The sequence below is a fragment of the Symphalangus syndactylus genome, chromosome 20 (assembly GCF_028878055.3).
Source record: "Symphalangus syndactylus isolate Jambi chromosome 20, NHGRI_mSymSyn1-v2.1_pri, whole genome shotgun sequence".
Taxonomy (NCBI): domain Eukaryota; kingdom Metazoa; phylum Chordata; class Mammalia; order Primates; family Hylobatidae; genus Symphalangus; species Symphalangus syndactylus.
This window is the reverse complement of record NC_072442.2, coordinates 35,995,784-36,014,889: the sequence shown is the minus strand read 5'-3', so window position 1 is coordinate 36,014,889 and position 19,106 is coordinate 35,995,784. Positions and strand designations below refer to the sequence as shown.

General features: G+C 53.6%; 1 pseudogene; it reads left to right on the top strand.

Annotated features, from left to right (window-relative positions):
- The first annotated feature begins 209 nt into the window (after positions 1–209).
- On the top strand, positions 210–988 carry LOC129470163 (mRNA turnover protein 4 homolog; annotated as a pseudogene).
- Positions 989–19,106: the final 18,118 nt, after the last annotated feature.

Genomic DNA, 19,106 nt, shown 5'->3' with positions numbered 1-19,106 from the left:
GGGGAATCCCAGAACACACATTTTGCCATGCTTTTCCCAGGCCTCAAACAACCTCTCCTTCCCTAGTCACTGTATGATGGGCAAGTGCCAGCTCATACTTCCAGTCTCAGCCCAGATCTGCCCTCCCCGGCTCCAGCAGGCAGATGGCTGCCCCTCCAGATGCCCCATGCTATTTGCAAGTTACCTATTAAAAATGGTTCTTCCATGTGGGTTCAGTGCAATGCCCAAATCCAAGTGCGACAAGAAAGTCTCCTTAACCAAAACTGCCAAGAAAGGCTTGGAATTGAAACAAAACCTGATAGAAGAGCTTTGGAAATGTGTGGACACCTACAGTACCTTTTCATCTTCTCTGTGGCCAACATGAGGAACAGCAGGCTGAAGGACATCCGGAACACCTGGAAGCACAGATGGATGTTCTTTGGCAAAAACAAGGTGATGATGGTGGCCTTAGGTCAGAGCCCACCTGATGAGAACAAAGATAACCTGCACCACGTCAGCAAAAGGTTGAGGGGTGAAGTGGGTCTCCTGTTCACCAGCCGCACAAAGGAGGAGGTGAATGAATGGTTTACGAAATACACGGAAATGGACTACGCCTGAGCCGGTCACAAACCAGCTTTCACTGCGAGCCTGGACTCAGGGCCCCTGGAGCAGTTCCCCCACTCCATGGAGCCACAGCTCACGCAGCTGGCCCTGCCCACTGCCCTCAAGAGAGGTATGGTGACCCTGCTGTCTGACTATGAGGTGTGCTGACCCTGGAGCAGGCCCATGTCCTGAAGCTTTTTGGGTATGAGATGGCTGAATTCAAGGTGACCATCAAATACATGTGGGATTCACAGTCGGGAAGGTTCCAGCAGATGGGAGATGACTTGCCAGAGGGCGCATACGAGTCTGCAGAAGAGTCGGACTCAGAAGATGATGATTGAAAGGGTCTCAGGACTGAAGGTCTCCTGGAACCTTCTGAGTCTCACTGGACCATGCAGGACTGCCGCCACCCCTCTAGAGAGAGCAGCTTTTTATTTGGCTGTAGACAGGGAACACGCTGGGCACCGATTTCCTGTAAAGAATAAAACTTTGCAGGATGTCTCCCTGGAGACAAAAAAAAAAAAAAAAAGTTCTTCTGCCACACGGGAGGTTTGTGGACTGCCTCTTTATGGATCAGGACCTTTTCTGGAGCAGGAACTTGGGAGCTCTGGGAGTAGGGAGGGGGCAGGGCCTCTATGTGGGGCTCAGAGCTCAGTGCTGGGATGAGGGGGCTTTGGTATCTCTGAAGTCTGCAGGGCTTGAGCACTGAAGAAACTCAAAATTCTAGGGAAAACTAGCTGAGGACTTGAGCTTTGCCCAGGGGTGAAGCCATCTGAGAAGGCCCCAGAGAACCAAGGTCTGAGAGGAGGTTGGTGGGAGGTTGGCACCCCTGCCAGCCACTATCTCTGAGGGCCAAGGTGGTGACTGGCAGCCAGGGGCTCAGTGGGGAGGGCAGAAAGTGGACAGGGGCCTCTTGCAGAAAATCCAGGCTCAGCTGGTGGCTCTGAGGTGGGGGAAGAAGGGGAAAGGCAGGATGTTGGAGGCAGCCAAGGTTGGGGGTAGGATGGAAGTGGCTGAGCTGAAGAGGCAGGGGCCAACCTAGGAGGCCAACCCATACCTCACTCACAGCTTCTGGCTCCCTGGAGAAGGATGTTCTTGTTGGCAGAAGCCGGGGCAGGTGGAGTGTGAAGGGAACCCTGCCCTTCCTTTCCTCAGAGGACACTTCAAATGAGTGGGAACCCCAATATTTACCAAGTACCTGCTGTGTGCCAGGCACTGTGCTGAGGGGCTTCACCTCACTTTCCTAGAGAGCCATGGCCTACCTGTCGGGTGGCATCAGAGACCACCTAATCCAATTCTCCCATTGGCCAGAGGAGGAAGCTGAGGCTCAGACGCAGGGAGTGACTTGCCCTGAGGTGAGCGAGAAGAGGACCCTGGGCTGGAGTTTGGGTCTCTTGACTCCTTGTCCCGGGTGCTTCCTTAACTGTCCCTGGGCCATCCAGGACAAGGACATGCTCTGCCGAGAGCTGGTGGAACCACAGCAATGGACCACCCCAAGCTCTCAACATGGTAGCTGGCCCTGTCCTGATGCCGCCACCCTCTGTGTCCCTGCCGTGGCCCATAATGCCTGGTGGCAAGGGGACTAGGAGGGGCTGATTCAGCTGCAGGTTCTTCTTTCTCTTGAAAGAAAGAAAGGGCCCTGCCTCCCACAGGCCCAGCTATCTCCTCTCTCTGGATCCCTGACTCCCCATCCAGCCTTCAGCTCCCCTAAGGCCCATGGGATGCTGTCTCCTTTAACCCAAAGCCTGGAGGAGTCTGAGACAACCACTGGGACTGGGAAGTGAGAGGCTGGGTCCCCTGTTTCATTCTATTTCTTTTTTTCATCATCATTGTCATCATCGATATCCTCACAATGATTGAGAACATTTGAGGGTCCACTCTGGGCTCTGCTTACAAGCAGGTACTATTATTTGCTCCATTTTTCAGCTGGAGGAAATGGGGTCAGAGAGGGTGATTGAAGCCCAAGTTACCCTATTCAAAAGAATCAGAAAGGGGCCGACTCCCTGGTCCGCTGGGGGTGTGCAAAGGTGAGCATTCCTGCTCTATCTCTATCCCCTCTGAGCCACGACCATCAGCTCCTCCTCCCTCTCCCGGGACACCTGAGAAACCAGCTATGACGCCTACCGTCCCTTCATGCCCACCCCTCAAGGCCGCAGTTTGGTCAGCCAGAGGAACTGTCCGTCCAGGAGCTGGGTGTGTGTGCAGACCCCATCAGAGAGCAAGCCTGGGGATCCTCCTCTCTGCCTCTGTCCTCTCTCCCATCCTGCCCATGGCTGTGCCCAAAGGCGGCTCTTGATGTGCTGGGGATGGACAGGAATGCTGCTCATAGGGCTGGGCATGCTGGCATGCACCTGTAATCCCAGCTACTCAGGAGGCTGAGATGGGAAAATCACTTGAGGCCAGGAGTTCGAGACTAGCCTAGGGAACACAGTGAGATCGTTGTCTCAATTTTTTTTTTAAACGAAAAGAAAGAAACGCCGCTGACAGTCCCTGATCATTTAGCCCACAAATATGGACTTGAGCTCCTATTGTGTCCCCACACAGTCCTGGGCACTGGGCAGGCAGGTCTGGAATGTAGACTCTGCCCTCCTAGAGCTCACTGTCCAGGGTAGGTGGAGAAGAAACCCACCACCTCCATTCAACCTGCAGACAGTGAACCTTGTGTGCCAAGCACCACTGTAGGCACTAGGGATCCAGATATGAACACAACAGCCCAACTCTCTGTCCTCAAGGAGCTCACATTTGAGAAGAGAGAGACAGAATGGAACTAAAATAAATAAGCAGGTGACATAGCCTGTAGAAGGGAATGTGTGCTAGGGAGAAAGATAATGCAGGGAGGTGCCAGAGAGTGGGAGTGTGGGAGTTGCAATCATATCACAAAACTCATTGGAGCTGTGGACAGTTTGGGGGCGGCAGAAGAGCAGAGAAGGGACCTCTGACCCCTCCCTGAGCTGTGCTTGCTGTCCTGAAGGGAGTTAAGAATGGAAATGGGGAATTCAGATCAACTTTGTCCCAGGCCCATGGTCCCCAAACATCATGGCAAAGAGCAGGCACAGTGGGGCTTTCTGAAATGATCTCCCACACTGTGTGCACCCAGAATGCAAGGGGACAGACTGCACACATCTGGACATGAATGTACATATAGATGTGTACCATCGATAGACACCCAGTTACTTAGCACCAATGCTATTTCAGGCACCTTGTCCCTAAGAGGTCTCAGATGCGAAACAACAGCTTGCATGAAGGCAGGGAATGCTGAAGGCAGAACCAAGGGGCAAGAGGTTACAGAAAACATCCCGGGAAGTGGCAGAAGTTGAACCAGGCTAGATGGCCTTTACTAGATTAAGCTCTAAGAGCTGCAGCTGCCTGTAATGAAATAAAATGGGCTAGCTCAGGAGGTAGCGAGTTCCTATCACCGGAACCTCAAAGGAAGGCTTGACAATTTGTGAAGGAGATTCAAGGACTGGATTGCGGGATAGCACGAATGTCCTCAATAAGGTTACTTGGGTCCTATAAAGTTGGGGGAGTCACTAAAGGACTGGAGGGAGGAATGGTGGCGTGAAGCACTTGGACTTTATCTTAGAGGGCAATAGGGAGCCATGTTGGGTGTTGGAGCGGCAGAGAGACACATGGAAGGCTGAGTCTTGGAAGGATGAATCAGACAGCACTATGCTGGATCAGATTACGGTAAGGAGGGACATAGAAGGGAGGAGACCAATTACTACTAGACTAGCTAAATGCATCAGTGGGGGTGTGTGCATGTGAAAACACGTACAATGTGCATGCAAGCAGAAACCTCCAAAGACTAGACATTAGTTGTGACAGCGTCTCTAGTCTTGAAGCAGGAGTTGAACTCGGTGATATTTCAAGCCCATTTCCAAAGCTTTAGGCACATGCAGGAGTGTCTGTGGGTGTATGTGCACACGTGGGTGTCTATGAGTATTGACTGAGTTCACTTCTCCTTCATCAGCAGGGTCTGATGTGGTGAGCAGGAGTGCACGCCACAGGGTGACTTGGTGTTGGGGTGACTTTGTGGGCCTCTATTTGGGGGTGTAGCTGGGAAGCAAACATTCAAGATACTCACGACCCTGTGGGATTTTGCTGTCCCAGGTGTGACACACAGGTGTCTGTGTGTGTGTGTGTATAGGAGATGGGATTGGGGATGTCCAAGGGCTGAGTGAGGCTTTGTGAGGGAATTTGTTGTTGTAGCTTCGCATGGAGGAGTGGCCTGGCATGTGGCTCCCTGTGACATTCTCTCTTTTTTTCTTTTGAGACAGGATCTCACTCTGTTGCCCAGGCTGGAGTGCCGTAGTGTGAACATGCAGCCTTGACCTCCTGGGTTTAAGCAATCCTCCCACCTCAGCCTCCTGAGTGGCTAGGACCACAGGCATGCTCCACCACGTTCAGCTCATTTTAAATTATTTTTATTTTTTGTAGAGACAGGGTTTTGTTGTGTTGCCCAGGTTGGTCTTGAACTCCTGGGCTCAAGCGATCTTCCTGCCTTGGCCTCCCAAAGTGCTGGGATTACAGGCATGAGCCACAGTGCCCGGCCCCTGTGAGGTTCTGATTTCTGACCAGTCTGGGGACACCAGTTTTGGGGGTTGCTGTGAGCCAGGGCCTTCCCCATACATCAGCTCCCTGAGCCATCCTAGCCACCCGGCATGATCCTTCTTCTTTCCATTCCAACAAGTGAAGAAGTCGAGGCTCCCAGAACCTTGCCCAGAGTCACAGTACAATGCAGAGCATAGCCAGACCCCAGGAGTCCAAGCGCAGAGCTCTTGCCTCAGTGACTACCTCTATTACATGGGGACGTGAGTCACCAGAACACGGTTGGAGGAACAGTGCTGCCTTTACCTCTAGGCAGGGCATCTCCTCCCAGGCACCCATGCACCTTCAGAATCCCGAGTGAATCCCTGACCTCACCCTGACTCACCTCCCTCCACCTCCAGGCTCCTCAGCTCCCCTAGACCCCTGCTCCTGCAAACCCACATCCCGCAACAACCTCATTGGAAAGCCGGGAGCAGCTCGCAGTCAGCATCCATGTTTTCACCCCAGCTGGGTGCTGCAGTCATTGTTCTGGCGAAGGAGGGCGAGGGGGCGGCTCGTGGGCGTTGCGACGCCGGGCTGTCTGCTCCGCTCGGCCGCTGGTTATTACCTCTCCTCAGGCTCCCATTAGCCCGCCTGCCCCAGAGGCCTGCGCAGGCTCCCTGCACCTCGGCACCTTTGTTCCTTAATTATCACTGGGGAGCTCGCTCACCTGCCTGCCACTTTCTAAGAAGCTGTCTGGCTCCCTTTGCCATCCCGCACCACCAGGACCTAAGCCTCTACACCCCCTGGGGTGGGGGCTAGTGTCTAGCAGCAGCTTGCCCAAGGCTTCAGCCCGCTCCAGAGCCTCAGGTCTGCCCCATCCCAGCCCCTCATAGAAGCCCTTCCTCTTCCTCTTTTCTGCCTTCTCCAAGAAGCCTGCCTGGATTAACTTTGTCTTGGATATCAGGCCTGGAAGGGACTTTAAATTGCCATGTGGGCCACGTGCGGTTGCTCATGCTTGTAATCCCAGCACTTTGGGAGGCCGAGGCGGGAGGATCACCTGAGGTCGGGAGTTCCAGACCAGCCTGGCCAACGTGGCGAAACCCCATCTCTACTAAAAATACAAAAAAGTAGCCGGGTGTAGTAGCGGGTGCCTGTAATCCCAGCTACTCAGGAGGCTGAGGCAGGAGAATCGCTTGAACTCGGGAGGAGGAGTGGTTACAGTGAGCGGAGGTCCCACCACTGCACTCCAGCCTGAGCAACAGAGCAAGACTCTGTCTCAAAAGAAAAAAAAAAAAAAAAGGCCAGGCGTGGTGGCTCAAGCCTGTAATCCCAGCACTTTGGGAGGCCGAGGCAGGCGGATCACGAGGTCAGGAGATCGAGACCATCCTGGCTAACACGGTGAAACCCCGTCTCTACTAAAAATACCAAAAAAATTGGCCAGGCGTGGTCGCGGGCTCCTGTAGTCGCAGCTACTCGGGAGGCTGAGGCAGGAGAGTGGCGTGAACCTGGGAGGCAGGCAACAGAGCAAGACTCCGTCTCAAAAAAAAAAAATGCTATGTGGTTCGATAGTGGCCCCCTCATTTGCTACCTGGATTGGGCCACCTACAGAAGGTACTCAGTGAATATTCAGTGAGAGGATGATGAAGCTCTGCAGCCTCTATTTGAATGTCTCAGTTGATAGCTCACTTTCTCCCAAGGCAGCCAGTGCCACCTTGGATGGCTGGGATGGTTATAAAACCACTCTCCCCTCATGTACTGCCCACATTTCTCCCCAGGACCTTCTGATCTTCATGGCCCTGAATCGAGACTCCACCTTGCTGTGTTCTGAGTCTGAGGCTCAGTCCTGTGTTTCTTACTAGGGGCTCCTTGATGTCCGCACCTCAGGCAGGAAACTTCCCAGCATGAGGCTCTGTCCAGGAGTACTCGCTTCTTCTCCCAGGCTTAAGGATTCAGCCTTACCCCAGCCCAGCTCTAGCGCCTGGGTCTCCTTCTGTCTCGGGCCTCTGGCTGCTGTTCCTGAAGAGGAGGGTGAAGGGGAGGAGACACTGGGGTGAGAGGCCTCGTGCCAAACAAGCTCTGACAGCCGGCAAGCACCAGGGAGGGAGCCTGCTGTACACACAGGCCAAGGCTGCCCTGCCGAGGGGAAGGCCTGGTGGAGGGCATCCCCCCTCCCCAGCTAGCCTGCTGCCCTGACCCTCACACACCTCCCTGCCTCGGGGCACTGTGGGTTTCAGAGCCTCAGAGGCTGAGCTTCCAGATGAAGGAGCCAGGAGTGAGCTGACCCAGGTGGGCACCAGGGGCGCCCTCCTGTCAGGACGGTGCCTGCCCTCAGCGTCTAGGGCACAGCACTCCTCTCCCGGGGAGGACCTCCAGGGGATGAAAGTGGCTGTCAGAGTCTATGGCTGCCTCTGGACCCAGCCCCTTACCCACGGTTACACAGAGGACGGGGACATGCAAGACACAAAGAACCCCGTGCCCACAAAGCGTCTCAGAGCCTGAGGGGGCTCTCCTTGGGGGCCACTCCACTCAGCATTGCCATCTTCTCCCATGCCTCCGCCCTTAGCCATTCTCCTCTCCAGCCTTCATCCAAGTGGAGAGTTTCCTTTTGGTGTCCACTTTGCGCTCTTTAAATGTCTTGGTCTTCCCTCAGACTAGAAGCTCTGTGAGGCCAGGACCCTGCCTCTCCTCTCAGACTGCAGGGCGGTCTTGAGGCCCAGATCCTGCCTCTCACCTCAGGCTAGGGGCTCTGTGAGGCCAGGATCCTGCCTCTCCCCTCAGACTGGAGGCTCCCTGAGAGCAGGGTCATGTTTCCCCTCAGACGGGCACACAGGAAGGTTGGAGACTATAGTCCAGCCACACCCCGTCTCGGTTCTGAGTGTCTTTCATCCCAGGAGTGCTGTGGGGAGGCCAGGAAGGCGCCTGGCACTCGCTGGAGGGCCTCTGGACAAACACCAGCTGGGGGTGGAGGACTTGGGTCGGCACCTCCAGCCACCAGACCATGACCTCAGCTGGGCCGCCCCAGGCTGCCCTCCGGATCTGACTCAGAACCTTCCTGGGGCTGCTGCTGGGCGTCCATCCCCAGGGTCAGTCCAAGGAGGCCGCCAGATTCCACAGGCCCCACCCAGTTGGAGGCCACTACCCCCAAACCCCACTGGGGTAGCCAGGGGCTCCATCAGGATTGAAGGGGAGAGCAGAGGGCAAAGGTCACCTGACAGGCTCCTTGCTCCACTACCCCCATCCCTTCCCACCCTCCTCACAGAGTCCCTGACACAGAGGCTGGGGACAAGGGTATCCTCAAAAGGCAAACAAGGCAGTTCTTCCATGATAGGAGACCCCCTCAAGGTAGTGGCTAAGTCACCCCCAGAACTTCTCTCATTAGGAGAAAATAAATGAAAGCGACTCCTGTGGTACATTCCCCGGAGCCTGGGTCTAGGTTTGCAGTGGAGTCTGAGGGCTAGGGGGATGGAGGTCTTGGAGGGGCAGGGCGAGAGGTGCCCCTGCCTGATCTCAGCCTGCATGCGCTCAGCTAAAGGGAGCTTTAAAAACGTAAATCAGGGTGTGTCCTCTCCTGCTTCCAACCTGCCAACAGCCTCCTTTCTCACTCAGGATAACAAGGCCCTATCCCATCAGGACCCTGTCCGCCTCAGCCTCATCTCTGGCCTTTCCCCTCGTCCATTCCTCTCTAGGCTACTGATTCTCACACGCTCCAGGCTCACCCATCCTCGGGGCTTTCCCACCCCAAGGCCGTAGTCTTGCTCTGTCGCCCAGGCTGGAGTGCAGTGGCGAGATCTCGGCTCAGTGCAACCTCCACCTCCCCGGTTCAAGCAATTCTCCTGCCTCAGCCTCCTGAGTAGCCGGGATTACAGGTGCCTACCACCACGCCCGGCTAATTTTTGTATTTTTGGTAGAGGGGGGGTTTCACCATGTTGGCCAGGCTGGTCTCAAACTCCTGACCTCAGGATCCTCCTGCCTCGGCCTCCCAAAGTGCTGGGATTACAGGTACGAGCCACCACACCCGGCCACCTCAGGGCTTTTGTACTCGTCATTCCTTCCACCTAGAATACTTTTCCCTACACTTTTCCTTATTCTTGTTCTTCAAAACTCGAGAGACTTCTTCTAGAGGGCTTCCTAGATGACCCCATCTGAAACAGTGCCCTGTGTTTCTCCGGGTGCCCCTATCCCTTCCCTCTCTACAACCCTGGCCTCGTTCTTCCTCCCAGCACTCGTCACTGATTGAAATGGGTTTCTTTGAATCACTTGGTTACTGTCTGTCTCCCCCACGGGGATGTAAGCTCCATGAGGGTGTGGCTGTATCCTCGTCCTCAGTGCCTGGCACAGGCTGGTGTAGTGGTTGCTCCAGAGACATCTGTTGAATGAGTGCCCTTCGGAGGGAGAGAAACACACACAGATACCCCAGGGACTGGTGGGGTGGGTACGAGCAAGGACGGGACAGCAGTCCTTACAGGATGTAGGGAAAGGGGCTCTCAGGCCTCAAAGGTACCATGGGCTGAGGGAGGAGGGGGAGGGAGGTGGGGGGGTGGTAGGAAGGGAGGTTGCCAGGCAGTACTGTCCTTGAATGTCCCCACCTCAGTCTGCAAACACAACTCTGGGTGCCAGTGGGGCTGAGGAAGGAGGCACCACAGGCCCATTCTTGGGCGTCCCCAGTTTGGAAGGGACAGGAAACAGTGCTTGGAAAGTCCCTGGGGTCAGACCTGTCTACTCAGCTTTGAGCCTGGGTTTCTGAAGCCGGGGGCAGTTCTGCTTGGCCCACTGCGTCAGGCTCGGTGCGTTCCAAACCCAGCGCCTCATTCTTCCTGCAGCTTGCTCTGGCTTCTCTGGCTCCATCAACAAACTGCTGCTCCTCCCAGGCAGGCAGGCCCGAAAGCCCAGAGTCGCCTCTGCCTACCCCCCTCACTTACCCACAGCCCCACAGACCCCTCCCTGTGCAGTCACCGGGGACCAGGCTTCCCGGCCATCCTGGGCCTCTCCTTCGTATAAAGCAGCTGGAAAGGGAACCGTCCGAGGCAGTTTTACCTCCATCAGTCCAAGATTCCTCCAGCCTCTGAAATAAATTCTACCAAGGGGTCGGTGGGGGCGGAGAAGGGAGGAAGGGTCCTGCCAAATTCTGACCCACATCCTCTGTAAGGGAAACTAGGTTGTGTTGGAAGTGGACTCTGGAGTTAGACAGACTTCAATGATCTCACTTTCTACTTACTCTGTGACCTTGGGGAAGTTACTCAATTTCTCTGTTTCTTTCTCTATCTCTAAAATGGAGATGAACAGATATATTTTACCAGGTTGCTTGGAGATTATATGGGAAAACATATAATAAGCACCTAGAAAAATTCTGAAATACAGCTGATGTTAATAAATGAGAAGCTCATCCCTTCCCTTTCAACCGGTACTCCTGCCCCTGCTCGAGAACCTGCTGTGGCTCTGTTTCATACCATGTCTGATCTAAGTTCCTCTGCCTGGCTCTCAAGGATCTCCAGTGTGTGGCCTGGCCTTTTCCATCCAGTCATCACCCCGAAAGCTTCCCACACTCTCTCTTTACTCCTGTGTCCCCATGATCATGGTCATGCCTCTGCCATGCCTTCTGTCCACACCGCCCTTCTTGTCCCCTCTGCCTATTCTACTTGCAAACCAAGGCCCCCTTCTCGAGGAAGCCCCCCCCAAGCCACACCTCCCTTGCCCATTCTCTGGCTCCTCCAGGAGCCTGCTAGTCACTCAGCCCAGTGTGACAGCCATGCTGTCCGAGCGGTTGGATATTCCATCGTTACAGATGTTGCCTGCCCATCCCGGTTGGTAGCTGTTTTCAGGTGGGCAAAGAACCCCCCCCTTGGATCTCCCTAGAACTTGCCACAGTGTTAAACATATAGTGAGTACTCAATGAATATCTGTCTTTTGATTTATTATGAAGCAATAAATAAGGCAAATCAGTAAGTGGCAAGCAGGTGTTGGAAGGGATTCTAGAAGGGGTGAAGGGGTGTTGAGCCTCTCCCTTGTGACAGAAACTGGACTCAGCGCTTCATGTGTTATCTCCTCATTCCTACCAGTGTGGGAGGTAGCATTAACTCCATTTTACAGATGGGGAGACTGAGGTTCAAAGAGATGCGGTGACTTGCCCAGGGCCACGTGGCTAGAAATTGGCAGGGGCAGGATTTTATCTGAGGCTAGGGGCGGGGTGTGGTCTGGGGAAGAGCATTTCAGAGGGGGAGCAGCCTGTTTAAAGGCTCCAAGGGGAAAGCCAGGGTGAGTGTGTGGAGGGAGAGAGTGGGCAGATGCGTTGGAAGGGGTGAGTGGTACATGCGGGAGGGCACTGGTTTGCCCATTTGAAGAAGAGGGGAGAGGGCTCTGGAACTGCCTCTCTGACAGGCTGAAGGAAAATGCAACCAGACGCCCCTCCTGGTGAGCTGACTAGGACTTCAGAATTTTCCTGTCAGAAAAAGCTGCAGCTAATTTCCTGAGTCCATACCAGGAACGCAACCTCCTCTCCCTAGGACCTCTGTCCCTAGAAGAGAAAAGATGGCGTCGAGGCGCGGTGACTCACGCCTGTAATCCCAGCACTTCGGGAAGCTGAGGTGGGCTGATCACGAGGTCAGGAGATCGAGACCATCCTGGCTAACATGGTGAAACCCCGTCTCTACTAAAAATACAAAAAATTAGCCGGGCGTGGTGGTGGGCGCCTGTAGTCCCAGCTACTCAGGAGGCTGAGGCAGGAGAATGGCGTGAAGCCGGTAGGCAGAGGTTTCAGTGAGCCAAGATTGCGCCACTGCACTCCAGCCTGGGTGACAGAGCAAGACTCCGTCTCAAAAAAAAAAGAAAAGAAAAAGAAAAAAGAAAAGAAAAGATGGCATCTGCATCCCCTCCCTGCAGAGGCAGAGATGTCAGAGAGGCTGAGAGTGATGTCACCTGGTGACCTCAGGTTTCTCACCACCCTTCTTCCAAAAAGCAGCTTTTTTGGAACCACTTATTCGAGTGACTTGCCCCAAGCCTTCATGTCATAGACCCTGCTGCTGTCGCCTCCAGATGTGGCCCCTGCAAGGCCTTATGTACACCCAGCTCTCAGCGGGGTGCCAGCCTCAAATTCTCCTGTTTCCAGCACTTGGCACAGAGACCCTCACAGTTCCCCTTGACCCCCTCTCACCAAGCCCTCCACGCAGGCAGCCAGGCCCAGCTGGAATAACACGGCTCCGCTCCCTCCTCCCTCCCACGAGTACTGGACTATTTACAACTCACCAGAGCCTTCACACCCATGAGCTCACTGGTGCCTTCCCCACCCACCCTGGAAACCCAACAGGGCAAACACCATTAGCTCCATTTTGCAGATGGGGAAACTGAGGCTAGGTGCCCTGCCCAGTGAGTTCCCCAAGGCCCAGCCTCCTAACTTCTTAGTTTGAAGCTCTTCTCAATTCCTCCAGGAGGGTGGCCCAAACACCCCAAATTCAAAGTTGAGGAGTTTCAGGCAGACGGAAGGGTAGGATCTGACGAGTAGGATCTGTCACAGGAGCTGGAAGGAGCCTCTCAGGCAGTGAGCCAGGACAGCGGGGGTGGAGGGAAGTTTTTATGGCTCCAGCCGCTGGCTGGGTGAGAGCCTGGCAGGGGCTTCTTCAGGGTGGACATGGGGGTGGGGGGCAGGAGGGCTGGCTGGCCAGGCAAGCTGGCTGGGAGCACAGTTGGGGTGTCTGGCTCCCCAGGGTAGATAGGGGGAAGGGGGCGAAGCCCCAGCCTCAGAGCTCCCTCCTGGGCAACCAGACATGGGAAACTACAGGCCAGCTGCAGCTGGAGAGACACGAGGTACATACCAAAGGGGACTTCCATCCACAGACTCTTTGCTTAGGCAGAGTTCCTGTGCACTGTGAACCAGGTCCAGCCCAAGCCCTCGCTCGCCATCTCACATGAGGATTATGCCACTGTGGCCTTCCCACCTCTCCTCACCTCCTATATATCTCCCAAGAATTTGTTCTATCCTGGGTTCTCCCAGTCACCCACCCTCCAGGATGTACTCTCCCTCCAAGCCTGCACCGAAGTCCCCGAAGCCCTACCAGAAGCCCTCTCTAATTCTTTCTCAGGTTCTGGACATGACTCTTTTCCAAGCCTAGGAAAATATAGTTTGAATCCTCTTGATTCTTTGTGTCAGAGTCTGTGTATGGGGTAGGGGGGCTAAAGCTAAGAGTCTCTCATAAGGCTAAGAGTCCCTGGGGACGAGGACTGAGTCTCCCCTGTCAAACTGTGCAAGCCTCCTTCCTCTAGCTGTACCTCCTTCTGCTGGGGCAGGCTCTGCCCATAGGGGGCGCGCAAACAGTGTTGTTAAGCCCAGGCATCCTTGCTACTTACTGAACCACCTGCAGGGATATGGATCTGGGTGACCTGTCAAATGCACCTCCAGAGCTCCAGCCTATGTTTCAATTGGCCTTGGCTCAGCCTTACTTTTCAACTGGACTGATGGGAGGGGAAAGCTTTTAGATAAGGACAGAGGCCCGTCTTTTGGCGTAGGAAGCTGGAGGCTAGACAGTGACCTCTAAAGAAGTCTCCTTCACCTTCCAAGCTCAGGGTGGGTGAGTGACTTGAGGTGCTCACACAACCCACAGTGGACCCAGATATCTTCCTTTGCTCTGTTCTAAACGTTCTGGGCTCCTGGGCAGAGGTCCCAACCAAGCAACCCCTATTTCCTTCCCCAAGTCTTTGGAAAGACTGGTGAGTCAGCTGCGGCCATGAACTCATCCTAGGCAGTAAAAATAGGAAAACAAACAGGCTTCTCCTCCAGGCAGGGGGAGTGGGAAAAGGGAGGGGGAGATGGTTTTTTTCCCCTGCTGGGGGGAAAGAGTTGCCATCTTTTGAAGTCCTCCAGAGTGAGGCAGGCGTCCTTATGGCCTCTAGAAACTCAACCACATCAAAGTCACCCAAGGAAGGTGGTTTGAGAGGGATGCTGGGTCACACACACAGTCACAGTCACACACAGTGACACAACCGAGTCCCTCAGAGGAGCATACAGTGACACACACAGGACGGTGCGACACCCAGCTACGTACACAACATGCAAAGCCAGTAACCCACCAGGCAGTTGCGTAGATACACTCACACAGAAGAGAGCCTAGCCAGATTCTCCCAGGCCCACCTGGAGACAATATCAGCATCCCATACAGTAACATCCATCCACGACAGCTGTCTCTACACAGAGCTGCATCCACATTATGCAGAGCAACACACAGCTACACAGACTGCTGCATCCACACCCCCAACTCCCAGGCACTCTCAGAACCAGTTTCTGAGAGTTGCACGCATCGCAGAGGCCACACCCATTTCTATGCACATAATCACACACACAACCACACAGTCACATGCAGCCACAAGCACATAGCTCCCATACAATGCACAGGGCCACACCCAAGCCACAAAGAGTCACACACATGCAGTCTCAGTTACGATCCACCACATACACATTTACACACATGTCACATGGTCATGGTCACAAACACGACATCCACACGATTACTCAATCACCCAAACCCATTCTGTTCATGGAACTTCTGGGGCTGAGACTCAGTGGCAATTGACCCTGGGGTGGGGACGGGGGGGATGATTCCCAGCTGCCCCCCCAACTCCCTCTCTCCTCTTGGCTGCACCTCCCTGGCCATCCTGCAATCTGGGCATCCTCTATTTGGTGTTCTCCAGGCTCTGCTGAAATCCTGCACCCTTTGCCTTGAAGATGGCTGAGTCCAACCCCCATTTTGCATCACCCATTTACTCAGTACACCATCTGGCTCTGTGTGCCAGGTACTGTGCTAGGTGCTACTGAACAAGAGATTATTCTAAATCAGACAAAAAAATTTCCACCAGTGTAATGGCTATTTCCAAACACATGCCTGGGTGACCCTCCACAGATCTAGCCCCAGATGCCTACTTGTTCCTACTCCCCAGCCTTGGGGTGGCCCCCCACAGGACCAATACTTCAATCTCATTTTGTTCAGAGGCCAGTTCCAGGAGGCTGAATTATTCCCATGTGATCAATACAACCTCTAATGGGGGCATGGGGCATAGACTCAGGAAAAACATCCTTGTGAACTTGGCCTCCCCTTCTCTGGGTGGGTGAGTCTCAAGAGGCTGCTGGTTTGAAAACACTCTGTGCTACGGACCAGAGAGTGGGGCTTTTGTCCTGTTCCGGCGTGTCCTTATGGGCCAGTCTTATCCCCTTTTCTTCATGTGTTAACACTAGAGGTGTTGGGCCAAATCAGCTTCTCACCATTAGTGCTTATTATTATGCAGGTTTCCAGGCCCACCCAGAGCTTCTTTCTTTCTTTTTTTTTGAGATGGAGTCTCGCTCTGTCGCCCAGGCTGGAGTGCAATGGCACGATCTCGGCTCACTGCAACCTCCACCTCCCAGGTTCAAGCGATTCTCCTTCCTCAGCCTCCTAAGTAGCTGGGACTGCAGGAATGCGCCACCATGCCCGGCTAATTTTTGTATTTTTAGTAGAGATGGGGTTTCACCATGTTGGTTAGGCTGGTCTCGAACTCCTGACCTCGTGATCTGTCCGCCTCAGCCTCCCAAAGTGCTGGGATTACAGGCGTGAGCCACTGCTCCCTGTTGAGCTTCTTTATTTTAAAAATAAATTTACTAAATATTTTATTTATTTGTAAAATAATTTTATTTTTTTTTGGTAGAGATGAGGTCTCACTATGTTGCCCAGGCTGGTCTGGAACTCCTGGCTTCAAGTGATCCTCCTGTCTCAGCCTCCCAAAGTGCTGGGATTACAAGATAAGCTACCACACCCGGCCCACCCAGACCTTCTTGATCCCAGAATTTGTGACCCACTGGTTCTGGGCCTCTGAGGTTCTTTCCATCTCTAAGAAGGGCCATGAAACTTTGAGGAGCAGCCCTGCTGGAGGCCCCTCCCAGCCCCGGGCACTTGGCACTCAGGAGCCACTGCCACCCTCCAGGAGGTGCCACGACATCTTTCTGGTTTAGAGGCTTGGGCTGGTTAAGGGCTTGTGGTTAGATCAGGTAATGACCAAATCTGAACTTTTAGGTCCAGTTCTTGGCTGAGGCTAGGCTTCCAGGGCAGGGCGGGGTACTTGGGACTCCTGGTACCTTTTCCAGGGCAAATGATGCCAGGAACCAGGAGAGTCCCTGAACCTAAGCCCAGGCCTAGAGGGCTTATCTAAGCGGGGACAGGGCCAACAATAGGAAAAGTCCATGTGTGAGTCTCAAGTACCGAGGGACTTGAATGAGGGCTGTTTATTTTTCATTCAGTTTCCTATGTTGAGTCAATTGGCTTCCTGGTTTCTGCTTAGCTCCTTTCCTGGTGCCTATGGAATAGGCTCGTATGTCAGAACTGCAGGGACATTAGTGGGTCCCTAAACCATTTCTTTTTTTTTTTTTTTTTTAGGCGGAGTTTCACTCTTGTTGCCCAGGCTGGAGTGCAATGGCACAATCTCAGCTCACCACAACCTCCGCCTCCCAGGTTCAAGCGATTCTCCTGCCTCAGCCTCTCGAGTAGCTGGGATTACAGGCATGTGCCACCACGCCTGGCTAATTTTGTATTTTTAGTAGAGACGGGGTTTCTCCATGTTGGTCAGGCTGGTCTTGAACTCCCGACCTCAGGTGATCTGCCCACCTTGGCCTCTCAAAGTGCTGGGATTAAAGGCGTGAGACACCATGCCCAGCCCCCTAGCCCATTTCTTTAGTCTATGACACAGCCCCTCAACTACGTATATCATCCAAAAAGCTGCTTTCTTGGCTGTCCTTGTGCTGGGCACCCTGCTAGTCACATAGAGTGCCTCACAGTCCTCACAGCAATTTTATGGAGTAGGTGGTATTAACTCCACCTTACAGATGAGCAAAATGAGACTCAGAAATTCTGAACCACCTAGGCCAGGTCCCCTAGCTAGTAAGCAGCAGAACTAGATTCAAACCTACTGCTCCAGGGTCCAGGCTCTCAGCCCCATCTCACAGCATTCCCTGAGATCCCACAGTAAGCCTTGCTTGAACACCTTCAGTGACAGGGGCTCACAAACACTTACTGAGGACAGATGATATACACACACATATTGGAGGAAGCAAAGCTCAATGGGAGATGAACTTGCCCGCAGAATGTCTTATTCCAACAGAGGAAGCAAGATGTGAAATCACCACTCCATTTAAGGTAGAAGGAATTGGTACCTAAGATAGAGGTGGAGAATGTGCTACTTTTGAAAACTCTAGCTATTAAAAATGTCTTCCTTATATTGAGCATAAATCAACATTGCAGCAGCTTCCATTTGGCCTCAAACGTCACACAGAATTAGTCTGAAGCCCTTCACACTTTTGCAGACAAGTCGCACATCCCCACCGCTGGCTTTCCATGGGGCCAATTGCCTTACTGCTCTTTCAGTCTTCACTCTTGTCATTGTGTTACCCTGCTGCAGAGATTGGGGCTTCGCTCTGACCACCGCCAGCCCCCACAACCCACATAGCACAGAGACCCCCTCACATCCATGCAACATCCAGTTTCTGAAAGTTCTGTCCTCCTCTCCTCCTTCACCCACCCATTCAGAGAGAGTTGGGCTGCTCTGGAAAAACCCAGAGAATTCCAGAGTCAGGAGGCTTGGGGTTCCAATCCCAGCTCTGTCACGTACCGGTTGTGCAATGTTGGGCAAGGCCCTGAGCTGCTCTGAGCATTGGTTTCTTCATCTGTGAAATGGGGACAGCAATACTTGCCCCACCTGACTGAGTGGTAAGGATTAGCTGAGATCCTGAGTGTGAAAGTATTCCATATGCCACCGGGAGGACTGACCTTCACAAGTGTCCCTGTGCTTAGAAGCTGAGGGTGGCTTCAGGATTAGCTGGAGAATAAAGGCTGCCCTGAGCGCCTCAGCACGCAAGGCACAGTGCCAGGTGCTGTGAGGATGAGGAGCTAAGGAACTCTGCCCTGCAGGAGTTCTGTGTCCTGGGGGTGACACCTCCCACCATCACCAAATCCTTGGGGACAAAAGCTTTTTAATGAAATTGGGTGTGGCACCTCACCCCACCCCCGCAAGTGGATTGAGTGATGGAGATTCGCATATCCCTTGTGGGTGAGCCAAAGGAACCAACAAGAGGAAAGAGAGTTAATGTGTGTGAAATGTCTGCTATGCATGGTCACTTAGAGTTATTTACTGAATCTTCACAACCCTGTGAGGTTGGGCTTATTATGACGTCCATTTCACAGATGGGGAAACTGAGACACAGGGAAGTTTTATTTGCCCAAGTCAGTAGGTGATGCAGGTGGGATTAGAATTCAGATCTGGGCCGGGTGTGTTGGCTCATGCCTGTAGTCCCAGCACTTTGGGAAGCCAAGGCAGGAGGATCACTTGAGCTTAGGAGTTTGAGACCAGACTGGGCAACATTCTGAGACCCCATCTTTACAAAAAATTTTTTAAAAATTGCTAGGCCAGGCGCAGTGGCTCATGCCTGTAATCCCAGCACTTTGGGAGGCTGAGGCGAGTGGATCACAAGGTCAGGAGTTCCAGACCAGCCTGGCCAAGATGGTGAAACCCCGTCTCTACTAAAAACGTAAAAATTAGCCAGGCATGGTGGCGGGAGCCTGTAATCCCAGCTACTGGGGAGGCTGAGGCAGAGAATTGCTTGAACCCGGGAGGCAGAGGTTGCAGGGAGCCAAGATCACACCACTGCACTCCAGCCTGGGTGACAAGAGCGAGACTGCATCTCAAAAAAAAAAATAAAAAATTGCTGGGCATGGTGGCATGCGCCTGTAGTCCCAGCTACTTGGGAGGCTGAGGTGGGAGGATTGCTTGAGCTTGGGAGGTTGAGGAAGCAGTGAGCTATGACCACACCACTGCACTCCAGCCTGGGCGCACAGCAATACACTCATATCTATTCTTTTTTTTTTTTTGAGACAGAGTCTCACTCTGTCACCCAGGCTGGAGTGCAGTGGTGCGATCTCAGTGCACTGCAACCTCTGCCTCCCAGGTTCAAGTGATTCTCCTGCCTCAGCCTCCTAAGTAGCTGAGATTAC